Genomic DNA, 11,421 nt, shown 5'->3' on the forward strand with positions numbered 1-11,421 from the left:
GCTGTTGGAAGGTTAAAAGAAGCATCCAAAATACTGGGATTCATTTTACCTCATCACCATAATATTCTTTTTATGAAACTAGAGCTATATATGCTCATAAAACCCTTTTGCTTTTCTTATTTTAACGGATAATGCAACCATTGGAATCTGTGCGCAGTTCTTTCAAGTTAAATGTTTAGTTCAACATTCCACTTCCATTTCCTGGTAGAAAAAGTTTTATATGAAAGCAACTTTAACCTTTCAAAAGGGTTCATTTACTGTTACGTTTGGTATCAGCTTTCCAAAAAATGCAGTCTGCATTTGGCATATTATAGTTTCTGGTTTTAATATTGGTTTAGAAAAAAAAAGGTCATGTGCCATAAGTCAGAAATAAAATATTGCGCCAGAATTCTCTCTGTACATGAATTCACCCCATGAGTGAGTGTTTTGAAGTAAGTCTGATCACTTAAAGCCAAGACTTGGGCTCATTCTAACCATGAACAAGCTGGTAACAAATAACACATTCAACTTTCGGCCACAGGAAACTGTTAGGTTGCCTTTTTATAGAAGACTACAGCCCTAAAGCTCCCGAGCACAAGAAGTATCGTACAGACTTGGAAAGTGTTGAACACCTACCATATGCACATAAAGAAGGGTAATAAAGATGAAAGGCCTGAACTGAGCTTTAATTCCCAATTTTCTGCTTTTGATTTATCAGCTGTTTCTGCATTGCTGTGATTTTCTTTGGCCTAAAATTAGGTAGAAGATGCTTGAATTGCTTAGTTTGATCAAATCAGTCAAACTTGAGCTTTCCTCTGTCAGTGTAACAGATGATAAATATAAAACTTGTGAGAACTTTCTTGCTTTCTTTAGAGCATTTTTCTGCATTTGTTTCTAAACTGCTGTGGACAGTTCCTGCCTGTCTGTCACTGCTGGTACTGCAGTCATGCTGAGATGGGCACTGAGTTAGTAGGTCTGGATCAGGATGACTGTGAACTTGAGCTAGGGCTGGCTTGGTTGGGTCAAGTGCCATAAAAACATGGCTGAGGTGCTCTGGGGACCTTAACAGCTTCTCTGCATAATGCTGCAGTGTGCAGTGTGACCATCTCAGCTGTCAGTTTCGGTCAGCACTGTGGTCCACTGCCATATGTGGATATATTCTGGGAATTACCCTCCACAGGACTTCTGCCATCAATAAGCACCTCCCATAGAAAAAAGGGCCTTCAGACGGGCCTGGCCATGAGTGAGACAATAAAGGCTAATCCTCTATGCTGCTGAGCCTCAGCTTCTAATAAAGGACTCAGACCTTGTAAGGGTAAAGCTTCAAAGTGAGTACAGATGTACAGGGGGAGGGCAGATAAGAGGGTTGTAGCCCACCCATTAAGACCACCTGGTCTTAATATATGGTAGCAGTCAGTCCTCGTGCGACACACTCTTTCCGTATCCTAACCCCATACCAGGGAGTGAGATTTCCAAGAATTCTGCTGGCGATGTACTTGTCAAAGTTGGGTGCACTACAGAACCTAAGTCTGTCAGTCATACATAGTAGTTTTATCACCCCTTGAACTGTGGCAGCTAAACCTGACAGTGATGGTGAAGCAGAACCTTAGAAAAATAATGTTTATGGCATTTAATATCACTAATCTTTTCGGATGATGAATGCATGCCCAATGCTTTGAAGATGTAAAGGTCTGCAAAAATGCAAACTATCAATTTATCTGGAAATGTGTTTTGTGGCATCCCAAAAAGTACTCTCATTTTTTATTCCTTTTTTGTGCATGTGCAGGAGTTCTCATGAATTTTCAGCAATGAGTCCATCTGGGAATAATTTCATTGTGAGAAGAAGGCTTCCATTCTATCAAGAAAAAAGGCTGCATGGAAATCACGGAAAGCTACAGAAGAAAGTATCGGCCATTGTTTGAAAGCATTGTGGCCTGTGAAGATGGAAACCAGAAAGGGGATTTGCCTCCAAATTTTATAAGCTTCTAGAAACTCAAATGATGAGAAACAAATGTGAAAAAAATCACAAAAGTAGTGGTTACTAAAAAATAATAATTCTTAAAGCCCTGTTGCTTTTATGATGAACAGACCTGGTTAGAAGGATATTAATTATCTGGAATACCATCATTTAAACAGGTGGAGATATTCCTAGTATTTTTTGGTTGCTTCCTAGATTAGTATTAAACTTCTCAGCTGCTAACAATGAAGTTATCAGCCACTGGAACAAATTATTAAGAGGAACAGTGAGCTTACCATTTCTTGAAGTCTTCAAACAGAGTGGATGGTATGCTTTAGCAAACAATGGAGACACAGCTGGGTGAAATTATATGGTTGTACTAAAGAGCAGGGAACATGAGATATTCCATGTGGTCCTTTCTAGCCTTAAGAGCTATGGATCTATAATTTCACAAATACCCTTACAAAGAACTCCTCAGATGTAGTGATGACCATGGCAACAATCTGAGTGCAACTCCTGATTGGGGGTAGCTTATTCTAAAGTATTTTGAGAAATTACAGACCTATAATACAGTTTCTACGTGGTACTGTCACTACATGGTCATTTTACTATCATAAGGGGGCACTGTAATTTTATAATATTAGAAACGCCTTTTTGAGGACTAAAGAGCTCATTGTACTTCAGTTCATTAACAAGCATATAAACAAGTAAGCATGTATACTGCTGCTTTCTTGATATATATTTCAGCCATTACAATGAGAAATAAGTATGCAAGATTCACTCAGTGAAATAAAAAGCAATCCACGCAGGAAATTCTAAGATATTTCTCATTAATGTAGACCATTTCTAAGCTAAACTAATTTTCTCCTCCTTGTAGTGTGATCTGGCATACAGATTAAAAAAGAACCCTTTTCTATAGCCAGTCCTCCAGTTGAGAACAGCTAAACCATTTTTTCCCCAGATTTCCAACACCTTTGGGCATTGTTCACTGTCAAAATTTAAACACAGTGGGATAGTTGGAAGTTTGGGAAAGGTATACCTGACTGAGCAGTTGGGCATGAACAGCAATAGTTCTTCAACTTTGAGAAGTATTTTATTTTCTATAAAGAAAGAAGGAGTTTAGTGACTACATGCTTAGAAAGAAGCCTGTGCCATTTCATGGTAGCTCTCGAACATCATCTTTAAAACTTCAATTTTTAACATTGTCTGATTTTAAAAGAGAAGAAAAACCAAAAAACCAGTAGCCTACACTGAAAAAGACTTCAAGTTATATGTATTGCATATTCTATTATCATCATCACCAGGACGGTCGCAAAAGGTATTCCTTCATTATGGTTAAACCATCTAACTAATCTTAAGACAAAATTACTGTGGTGCCAGTATGACTGCCACCCAGAAAGGTGGGTTTGGCAGCATAGCTATTACACTTGGGATGTCCTAACTAATGCTAGAAGATTTATCAAAACATAATGGCATAGCTTTTCAGCTACTTCAGGGAAAGGTGATAGTTTAGTGTCCAGGATGGATATGCATAATTCCAGGTACAGATTTTGGGGTTTTAGATTGTAGTTAATGGATAGGTTTTTTTTGTTTGTTTGTTTTTTCCCCTGTGAGTCTCTCAAACTCTCTTTCTTGCTCATTTCTTTTATACTTGCACATTGTGCCTAAATATCTCCACTATTCCTCAGCTGGAGGGCTGTCTCCAAGACATGCTTTAGCCAAATGCATAGTGTGTGCCTCTCAGATACTAGGAACTGAGCACAGCATGGGAGCCCAGTAAAATCTGACTGCTTGTCATATGCGGGAATTCAGATTACTTTATCAAGCAGTCTTTTCTGATCTTAAGTTCCATAAATTTATGACTTGTGCTTATTCAAATAAGTTCATTCTTTTTTCATTTTTTCATTTTTTTCTGTTTTGTACTTTGGAGAAAAGATGATTGGAAAAGCTGGATGCTGCAAAAGGGAAGTTGCCCCTGACTTTTCTTAAGCTTTTCAAATATGGTATACTTTATTTTTTATTTTTTTTATTTTTTTTATTTTTTATCTAGTTTGTCATAACAGTCTCAGCATCAACAGTGACTAATTTCTTTGTCAGGCAAAGGCCATAATAAAATATGGGTGTGTATGTTTAACACCAATTTCGTGAATCTACTAGAAGAGTTTTGTGTTGACTTGGTTGAAGGAGCGCCTCATTTTTAGTACCCTAAAGATTATCTGCGTAGCTCTCTTTTAAAAGTATAATAATATATGTTATATATATTAAAACGTGGTATAAGGAGATAATTGTACATTTGAAAGTTTGGAGGTCTAGACTATGTTTCCATTCACCAAGGTAGTTCTCAAAGGTCACTTCTGAGCCACAATGCTAGGAAACTGGGAAGAACTTGAACTGCTAATATGTTCCCTTTGTTGTGTGGATATACAGAAAACAGTTTTCTTATCCCACAAGGCTTCTGTTGATTTTGAAATTTTAGGCCTGGCATGGGGCTCAGTGAATATATGAGTGACTTAAGAAACAAGCAAACATACTTCATTTTAATGTTGACCTTTTTTTTCCTTTTTATTTTTTTTTTAAAAACTTTTAATATAAACTAAATTAAATTTCATCAGGAGAAGATGCTTTTAACCACAAAAAGGAGACTTTTTGTATTAAAAATGTTGTAATGGCACATTTCTAGAATTTCAAAACTTTTTTTCAAATTTTTTTGAGGACAGGAAGTTCTTCTGGGAATAATTTCAGTTATGATGAATTGTTGGTTGTGACCATCTCTCTTCTTCCCTTTGAAAGCCCTGTTCTCACTTCCCGCTCTAAACACAGGCTTCCAATACTTTCCAGAAATCTAATGTATGATTGCCTCAATTGCAGTGTTGATGCATTCTGGTGAAACATAGGTTCTGGGCAACTTGCTTTATCTACTGGTGCAATGACACAAAGGCAAGGGTATTGTGACAGTCTTAACTGGGTTTCTTTTTTCTCCACAAGTACTTTGGATTGCAATAGTTTTGTGTTTCGTTTTTCTACATTTCATGTACTGTTTTAATTTCAATTATTGGTTGAAACAAGTAGGTATGAGTTACATGTATGTTAGAAATTAATTTTGTTAACACACTGAACCCTTTATTATCTGTCTGGAAGGATAATATACTGTCACTAATGACAATGGTTGTGTTGATGGGACAAACTCTGATGCTTTCAACAAAGGATTATTAATGAACCTTATTTTAAAAAGTCTGCATGACCCCTATACCTGGGAAAGAATGTTGGATTTTTTCAGTTTTGATGGCAATATTTGCGCTACCCTAGAAATAAATGCATTTCATGATTTGACTGAATGGGCAATCTATTCTGCTAGGAAGAAACTAAGGCACATGTTACCTTGCAGCCAGAGACTGAGGAGGCCTCGATGGTGAAACAGAAGCACCAAGGTTGGGTAAGTTCTGCCCAAATACTGAATGAAAATCCTCATGTTTCTCTCCAGTGTGAGAAGAGGAATGCAAATCAAGATGTTCAGAGCTCTGAAAAGCAGGTTGACTGATAAATTTTGAGTAAGGAAGAATAGGAAGTTATCATATAAGTAAGATGATTTTTTTCCTTACTGAAACCAAAAAGGCCTGCGTTTCAGCAGTTTCTTCCCTTCCCTGTTCCAGCTGAGCACTGCTGTTCAAGGTCTACTGATTTAGAAAATAAATGTTACCTTATATATGAACAGCATATTGACAGTTTTAATAGCTTTAAAGCTCACAATCCTGCTATCACAATCCTACTCAGAAAAAATGCACAATCTACTCAGCTGTTTCCACGGGCATTGTTAACGAGTGCAGCTTTAGAGTGTCAAGGCCCAGGGGCACCACCAGGCCCTGGTGTCCCTGCCTGGCCCCCTGGGGCTCTCCCCCTCTGCCCCGGCCCCCACACCAGCCCCTGCCCCAGAGAGGCCGCAGCAGGGCAGGGCTCCAGCTCCCCACAGCCCTGCCCTGCCTGGCCATGGGACCTACTGAGCTGGGTTCAAGTCCCATCCCCTGGGAGATGCCCAGGACTGGGGCTGCCTCAGTGCCCTGCTCCTGTCTGGGGCGGTGGGACATGGGACAGGCCCTGGTGGACTTCTAAGGAGTCCCCACCACTACCAGTGTCCCCGCATCAAGAAGCTGACAGCACATGTAGCACCCTGATGTCAAATTATGTGGTAAGCCCCTGCCACCCAGATTGTCTGAAGGTGGTGTTCTGTCCAGATACAGCAAACACTGTCATATTTCTAAAAATACTTGTGAGGCATTATTAGCCTCCAAAAGGAAAGGTTTCCTCATGGTAGAGTTGCTGTGCTTTATTCACAGCAAAGAACCGTGCTCGTGACGAAAACAAGTTTTGGAAACCGCCTGTTACCTGACCTTCACTGCAGTACGTTCCCCTGAGGTAAATGACATGGTGACAGGTTGTATCGCAATAACTCAGGTGAATCAAAGGTGAAATTTTCAATCATCAGTTTTCTAAAATTATGTAAAGGTTAATAGCTTTTCAGCTCTGAAAATAACTCTGCTCTTTTGTTTCACGCTTTGCTGAGAAAGAGCTGAGATCTCCCAATACAGATGTTACCTTTACATAATAGCTTATATCACAACTTTTCCATCAAAAACAGTGAAGGTTGTGTGGGGATGCCTGACTTTACTGGGACTTCCAGCACAGTACTTACAGAAAGTTCCAGCACAACCTATTCTGAAGCACAAATGATAGATACATATGTGTAGTCATCTCTGTACTCTCTCTCTCTCTCTCTCTCTCTCTCTCTCTCCTTTTTAAAGCAAGGTTTTGAAATCAGAGCAAAGAGTCTGAAGTCCAACTGGAAACTGGTTAACGCTGTCTCTGGGATCAAGACATCCTCATTGCTAGGCAGCTGAAGGGAAATAGATATTTTCTATTTCAATGTGTCTATATATACTACGTATTACCAGTAGCACTTCTGTGAGCAGGAGGAATTAGCAGCAGCCTTAGCAAAGGATCAGCACTTCTCTATAGTCTCACAGAGACTCACAGTGCTTCATGATGCATTATTTTTTAAGCAATAGTTCTGAAAGAAGCACCGCCTTATCCTTCTAGCCTAGGAAACCAGAGGTCTTTCTTTTCTATTTCCTGTGTCAAGACCTCCTTAGCATTCATTCATATTGCAAACTTGGCAGCCCACGAATTGCAGCCAGCAGAATATCCAATTAGCCAAATGTATTATGAAAATTAAATGCCATACTTGTATATTAGCCTTCATGTAACAGCCCACTCTTGGGTTTCATCTGTTACTGTCTGTACTAATCAGTAGCACTCTTCTGCTGTCTGGTTCATTTTATATAGTTTCAAATCCTAAATTTGATGCATAGCACTACTGTTATTTCTGGACTGACATGGTACCAGTGTGTTGTAGAAGATCGGTGGAGAATTTTTGGCAGTGCAGTAGGGAGTGACAGGGACTTGTGGTGCTGCCCTTTGCTCCTGGAATTGAGGCAGGAACAGAGGCTTGTGACGGGGAACAGGACTGCATGCTTCTTTCTCTTAGGCACAAGTGGTTTGCAGCTGAAGACAGAGGAGGTTTGGTTTCTGTGCACCTCTTGTGCACTGTGAAAGTGACTAACTGCTCTTTCATTTTGAAACTGAAAAGGAAGCACATCAGCTTGTGGTTCTGATGCTAAAATCGTTTGTTTAAATGGTAATTCTTGTTTCTGAATCCTGATGATTTGATTTTACTAATTGTGAATTTGGAGTATCTGCAGACTCAGGAATATTTCAGCAGTTTCTATCTGACATCAGTTTAAATGTCTTCCCACATGACTATGGGGATAAGTACTTCTCTATAAAAAGAATAATGCTTCTTGTGTACAGTTATATGGCAATTAAAAAAGATGATTATTTGGAGGTCAATGGTAATGGCAGTTAACTGCATTATCTACTTGGCCTGCTTACAGCTGACTCATGGCAGCATCCTGAACCTTCAGCTCCATAAAATGAGTGGTGGGCACTATAGTACATAAAAACCTCGTTGAAAATAACATTGCCTCTGAAATTCAGATAATCTCTCAGGAGTCCTGTCTGTACTAAACTGTTACTCTCATCATATTTATGTCTTGAATTCTCACTCTCTGTTCGTTCAGAAGTAGGTTTTTGTATTGCAACCTCATCTTGACATTGCATTTCTTAAATAGTATTTTACACATGGTATAAATACTCGTGCATGGATGTTGTCAATACAGAATATTTGTCCTTGAAAATGAGAATATAACTAAATGACCTTATGAATCAGGAAGGTTTATATTTTGCAATGTTAATTTAAACACCAGCCAGAAGGGACAGTGCTGATAAATAGTATCAATAGATAGGTTTATTTCATTTTAAGGACAAAACAGAAGCACTGGATTCACAACTTTACTATTGGCTGCATTGACTAAGAAATGATACTCCTGACTATTTCGGGTACTTGAACAAGCTTATATACACTACAAGCTGAACATGAGACCTTTCTGTTTATTAGGAAATGAAATACTTAATACTTGAAGAAAGACATTTTTTCCTTCCCACCTTTGCAACACAACTTCTGTATTTCCACAGCCAGCTCAGAATAATTGTTGCAACTTACGTTATCCAAACAAAGCTACCTGTTATCATATGTTGCTGTTGACCTGACCTCATCATACCCCCAGCTCCTGCCTTCAGCTTAAATTCCTGCAAGGCCAGTTTAGGAGTTTGACTGAAGGAACCTGTTACCTGTAATACAGCTATGAAGAGCAGCACTTCATAGAAGTGCTAAAACATAGACTTGCAAGAAGAGAAGTTTTATTCTGGACTTAGGAGATGTTGCTTTATGTATATTTTGGAAAATTCAAGGCAAATAAGTAGCCTTCCACTCCCATTCCTCCCCAAGCAAAGAAATGAAGGCATTTTGGAGGTGGATATTTGAGTTGTGCAGCATGGATGGGATTGTTTAATAAGTATTCTTTCTTTTTCTTTCATTACATGAGGCTTTGCTTTTCTTGGATCACAAAAATTCTTGTAAAAATGTAACAAGCTACTATTCTAATATGCCAAATAAGAAACAGATGGATCTCCTCAAAGAATAGTCTATCAGTAATATCAATGGGATCTCATGCTTAGGGACCAGGCACCTCCCTTTCCTCATGCCAGTCTTCTTAGCCTGAACAAAGAGGCACTTCTAGCAATGACTTGCACATGACAGAGGAGAAAAAGGAGGGTTTGGTAGCTTCAAAATAAAGCACAGCATTTCTTCTCTTTTCACAATGTATTCTTAATGTGCTTTACCCTTGACTATTATGTGCAAAGTTTTCTGTGGTCGACTGATTTAAACAAAAAGTTTGACCCTGTTCCTTCACACTAACAACTCAACTGGTGTAACTCCATTTCCTCAGTAGAGTTCCTCTGACTTACGTGTGTGCCTTCCCACTTAATACCAAGTAGAGCTATGTTCATGTGACTACACAAGAGCCTTTTGAATTAAGAAAATAACAGTTGGTATAGTGTACAATAGGGTGTATGTAGCACTCCTTAGATGCCAATGTATGCATTTTATATTAGACCTAGGTAAAAGCAAACATGAGATGGATTCTGTGATTCTTGACTGCTCCCTAAGGTGTTACGGCAATACATGTGAGTTGCACAAAAGATGCTCTTCAGAAAAATCAAATAATAAAGCTGAGATATTCCTTTACTACTGGTATTTTCTTTTATTTGGGGTACTTCCAAAGTTGGACGGGTGGGATATACAGTACTTGTTTGTTGATGGAATGATTACTTAACCCAGATAAAGCGCATACATACTGTTATTTTAATAAAAGAAAGTAGGCTCGTATTTAGAAAGGAAATATCATACAGTAAACATCCTTTTTTACTGGTCTAGTTGTTTTTCTAAACTTGTGTCAAGCTTGAGATATTTTCCTTCCAAAATAGATTTTTTTGCAAGAGTCTACAAGTTCTGTAATACCTTTTCCAGTATCTGTTGAGTGAGCCAAAGGTCTGTGGTCAAGTGGGCATCTCAGTTACAACTCTTTATTGAGCATCTAATACATTAGGCTTTAACTCACACAGACCTTTCTCCTCCAGAGCAAAGCTGTTGAGCCTTTCATTTTTGGCTTCATCCTAGGTCCAAGGAAAACACCAGAAAATGAATCCAGTCTTCAACTGATGATATCTACAAGCCTTGGATGTCCATGATGTTTTGGTTTAACCTATTCAAAGTGATCGGGAAGATTTTTTGTTTGTTTGTTTATTTGTTTTAAATTTGATTTTAGAGCAACCTGAAAACATGTGGAAAGAACTTATGCTTTCAGATTTTAACTTTATTTCCCTCAGAGCTTAATTACTTCTCAGGAGTTATTGAAGTCTTGTTAGGATGTCTTATAGTGATTTTCTCACCTTTTACATCCCTCCCTTATACATCTTAGAATGACTTTTAACTAAAAATTTGTTATGTCTAGTTGTGTTCTGTAGATGTTATTATCACTCATCTCAACCTGTAGTAAGGTTACTTGCTGTAAACACAGTAGAGATCAGAATGGAACTGCATGTAAGTGCTGCTACCCACAGAACTGGGGGTAGTAACGCTGAATTACTTACAGTCCTGGGGTGTACCCATTTGGAGATCAGCTCTCATGAATGCATCTGGCTTGTTGTAGATGTACATTGTTAAAATGAATATATGGCTTTGCTACGTTATGACCCGTCACAGGACTCCAGATGGAAACACCCTTCTTAGAGAAAGAGATTAGATTAGGAAGTGAGAAGTGGTACAAAAATAAGTCATATTGCCTTCATAAAGAGGTCTGTGTTCAGGATCAGTTCAATGTGCAGCTGCAGGAACCTGATGCCATCATCTGTGCTTAGACCTGCCACAGCAGCAACCATTACAAGGTACTCCAGGCCTTCTGCATATGACAAGAAGATATGGCAATCACTTGTGTTGCTGGCATCCCAGAGATCCTCCCAGGTGCATTCGAGGGTGTTGATTGGGATGTCAAGATGAGTTCCCCCCAGGAGAAATAATTTTTCTTCCTTTATTGCCGGAGCAGATAAAGAAAGTCCAGCAACTGCTTTGATGCTGAGCTGTGATAATGGTGGGCTGAACATGCCACAAACTGAAGACGTGGTGTCAGTATGGAGGACAGAGCCAAAGTATTTGCCATACCCTGAAGGGAAAAAAAGGGGTGCACATGGAAAATTGCCTGAGTGTTTTGTATTTTGTATTTTCTTTCTTTCCATAACACCAAATATTCTGTTACTGCAAGCTAACTTGCATTTCAAATTTTGTCCTAGAAATATTCAAAACAGTTTGTCTTTTGTAGTAGTTGAAGATTGGTTCAAAAACTGAGCTTCTGCCTGGTGCAATGTTTGAGGTTGTGGAATATGTAGGTTTTTTGTCTTGAATTAGCATGGAGAGTCAAAAGTGTTTGCAGAAAAAAGAAGTGAAATGTTTCTTTTTGATACGATCAGATCAAATA

General features: G+C 38.7%; 1 protein-coding gene across 1 annotated transcript in view; it reads left to right on the forward strand.

The window, feature by feature from the left end:
* LOC310896630 (uncharacterized protein) overlaps positions 1–5,266 on the forward strand; it is a 108,572-nt gene extending 103,306 nt beyond the window's left edge. The window contains exon 22 of the mRNA XM_083829117.1: positions 1,766–5,266. The gene's annotated coding sequence lies outside the window, so the exon portion shown is untranslated. The remainder of the gene's footprint in view (positions 1–1,765) is intronic.
* The last annotated feature ends 6,155 nt before the right edge of the window (positions 5,267–11,421 follow it).

The sequence above is a fragment of the Anser anser genome (genome assembly GCF_964211835.1).
Source record: "Anser anser genome assembly, chromosome: 3".
Classification (NCBI taxonomy): Eukaryota; Metazoa; Chordata; class Aves; order Anseriformes; family Anatidae; genus Anser; species Anser anser.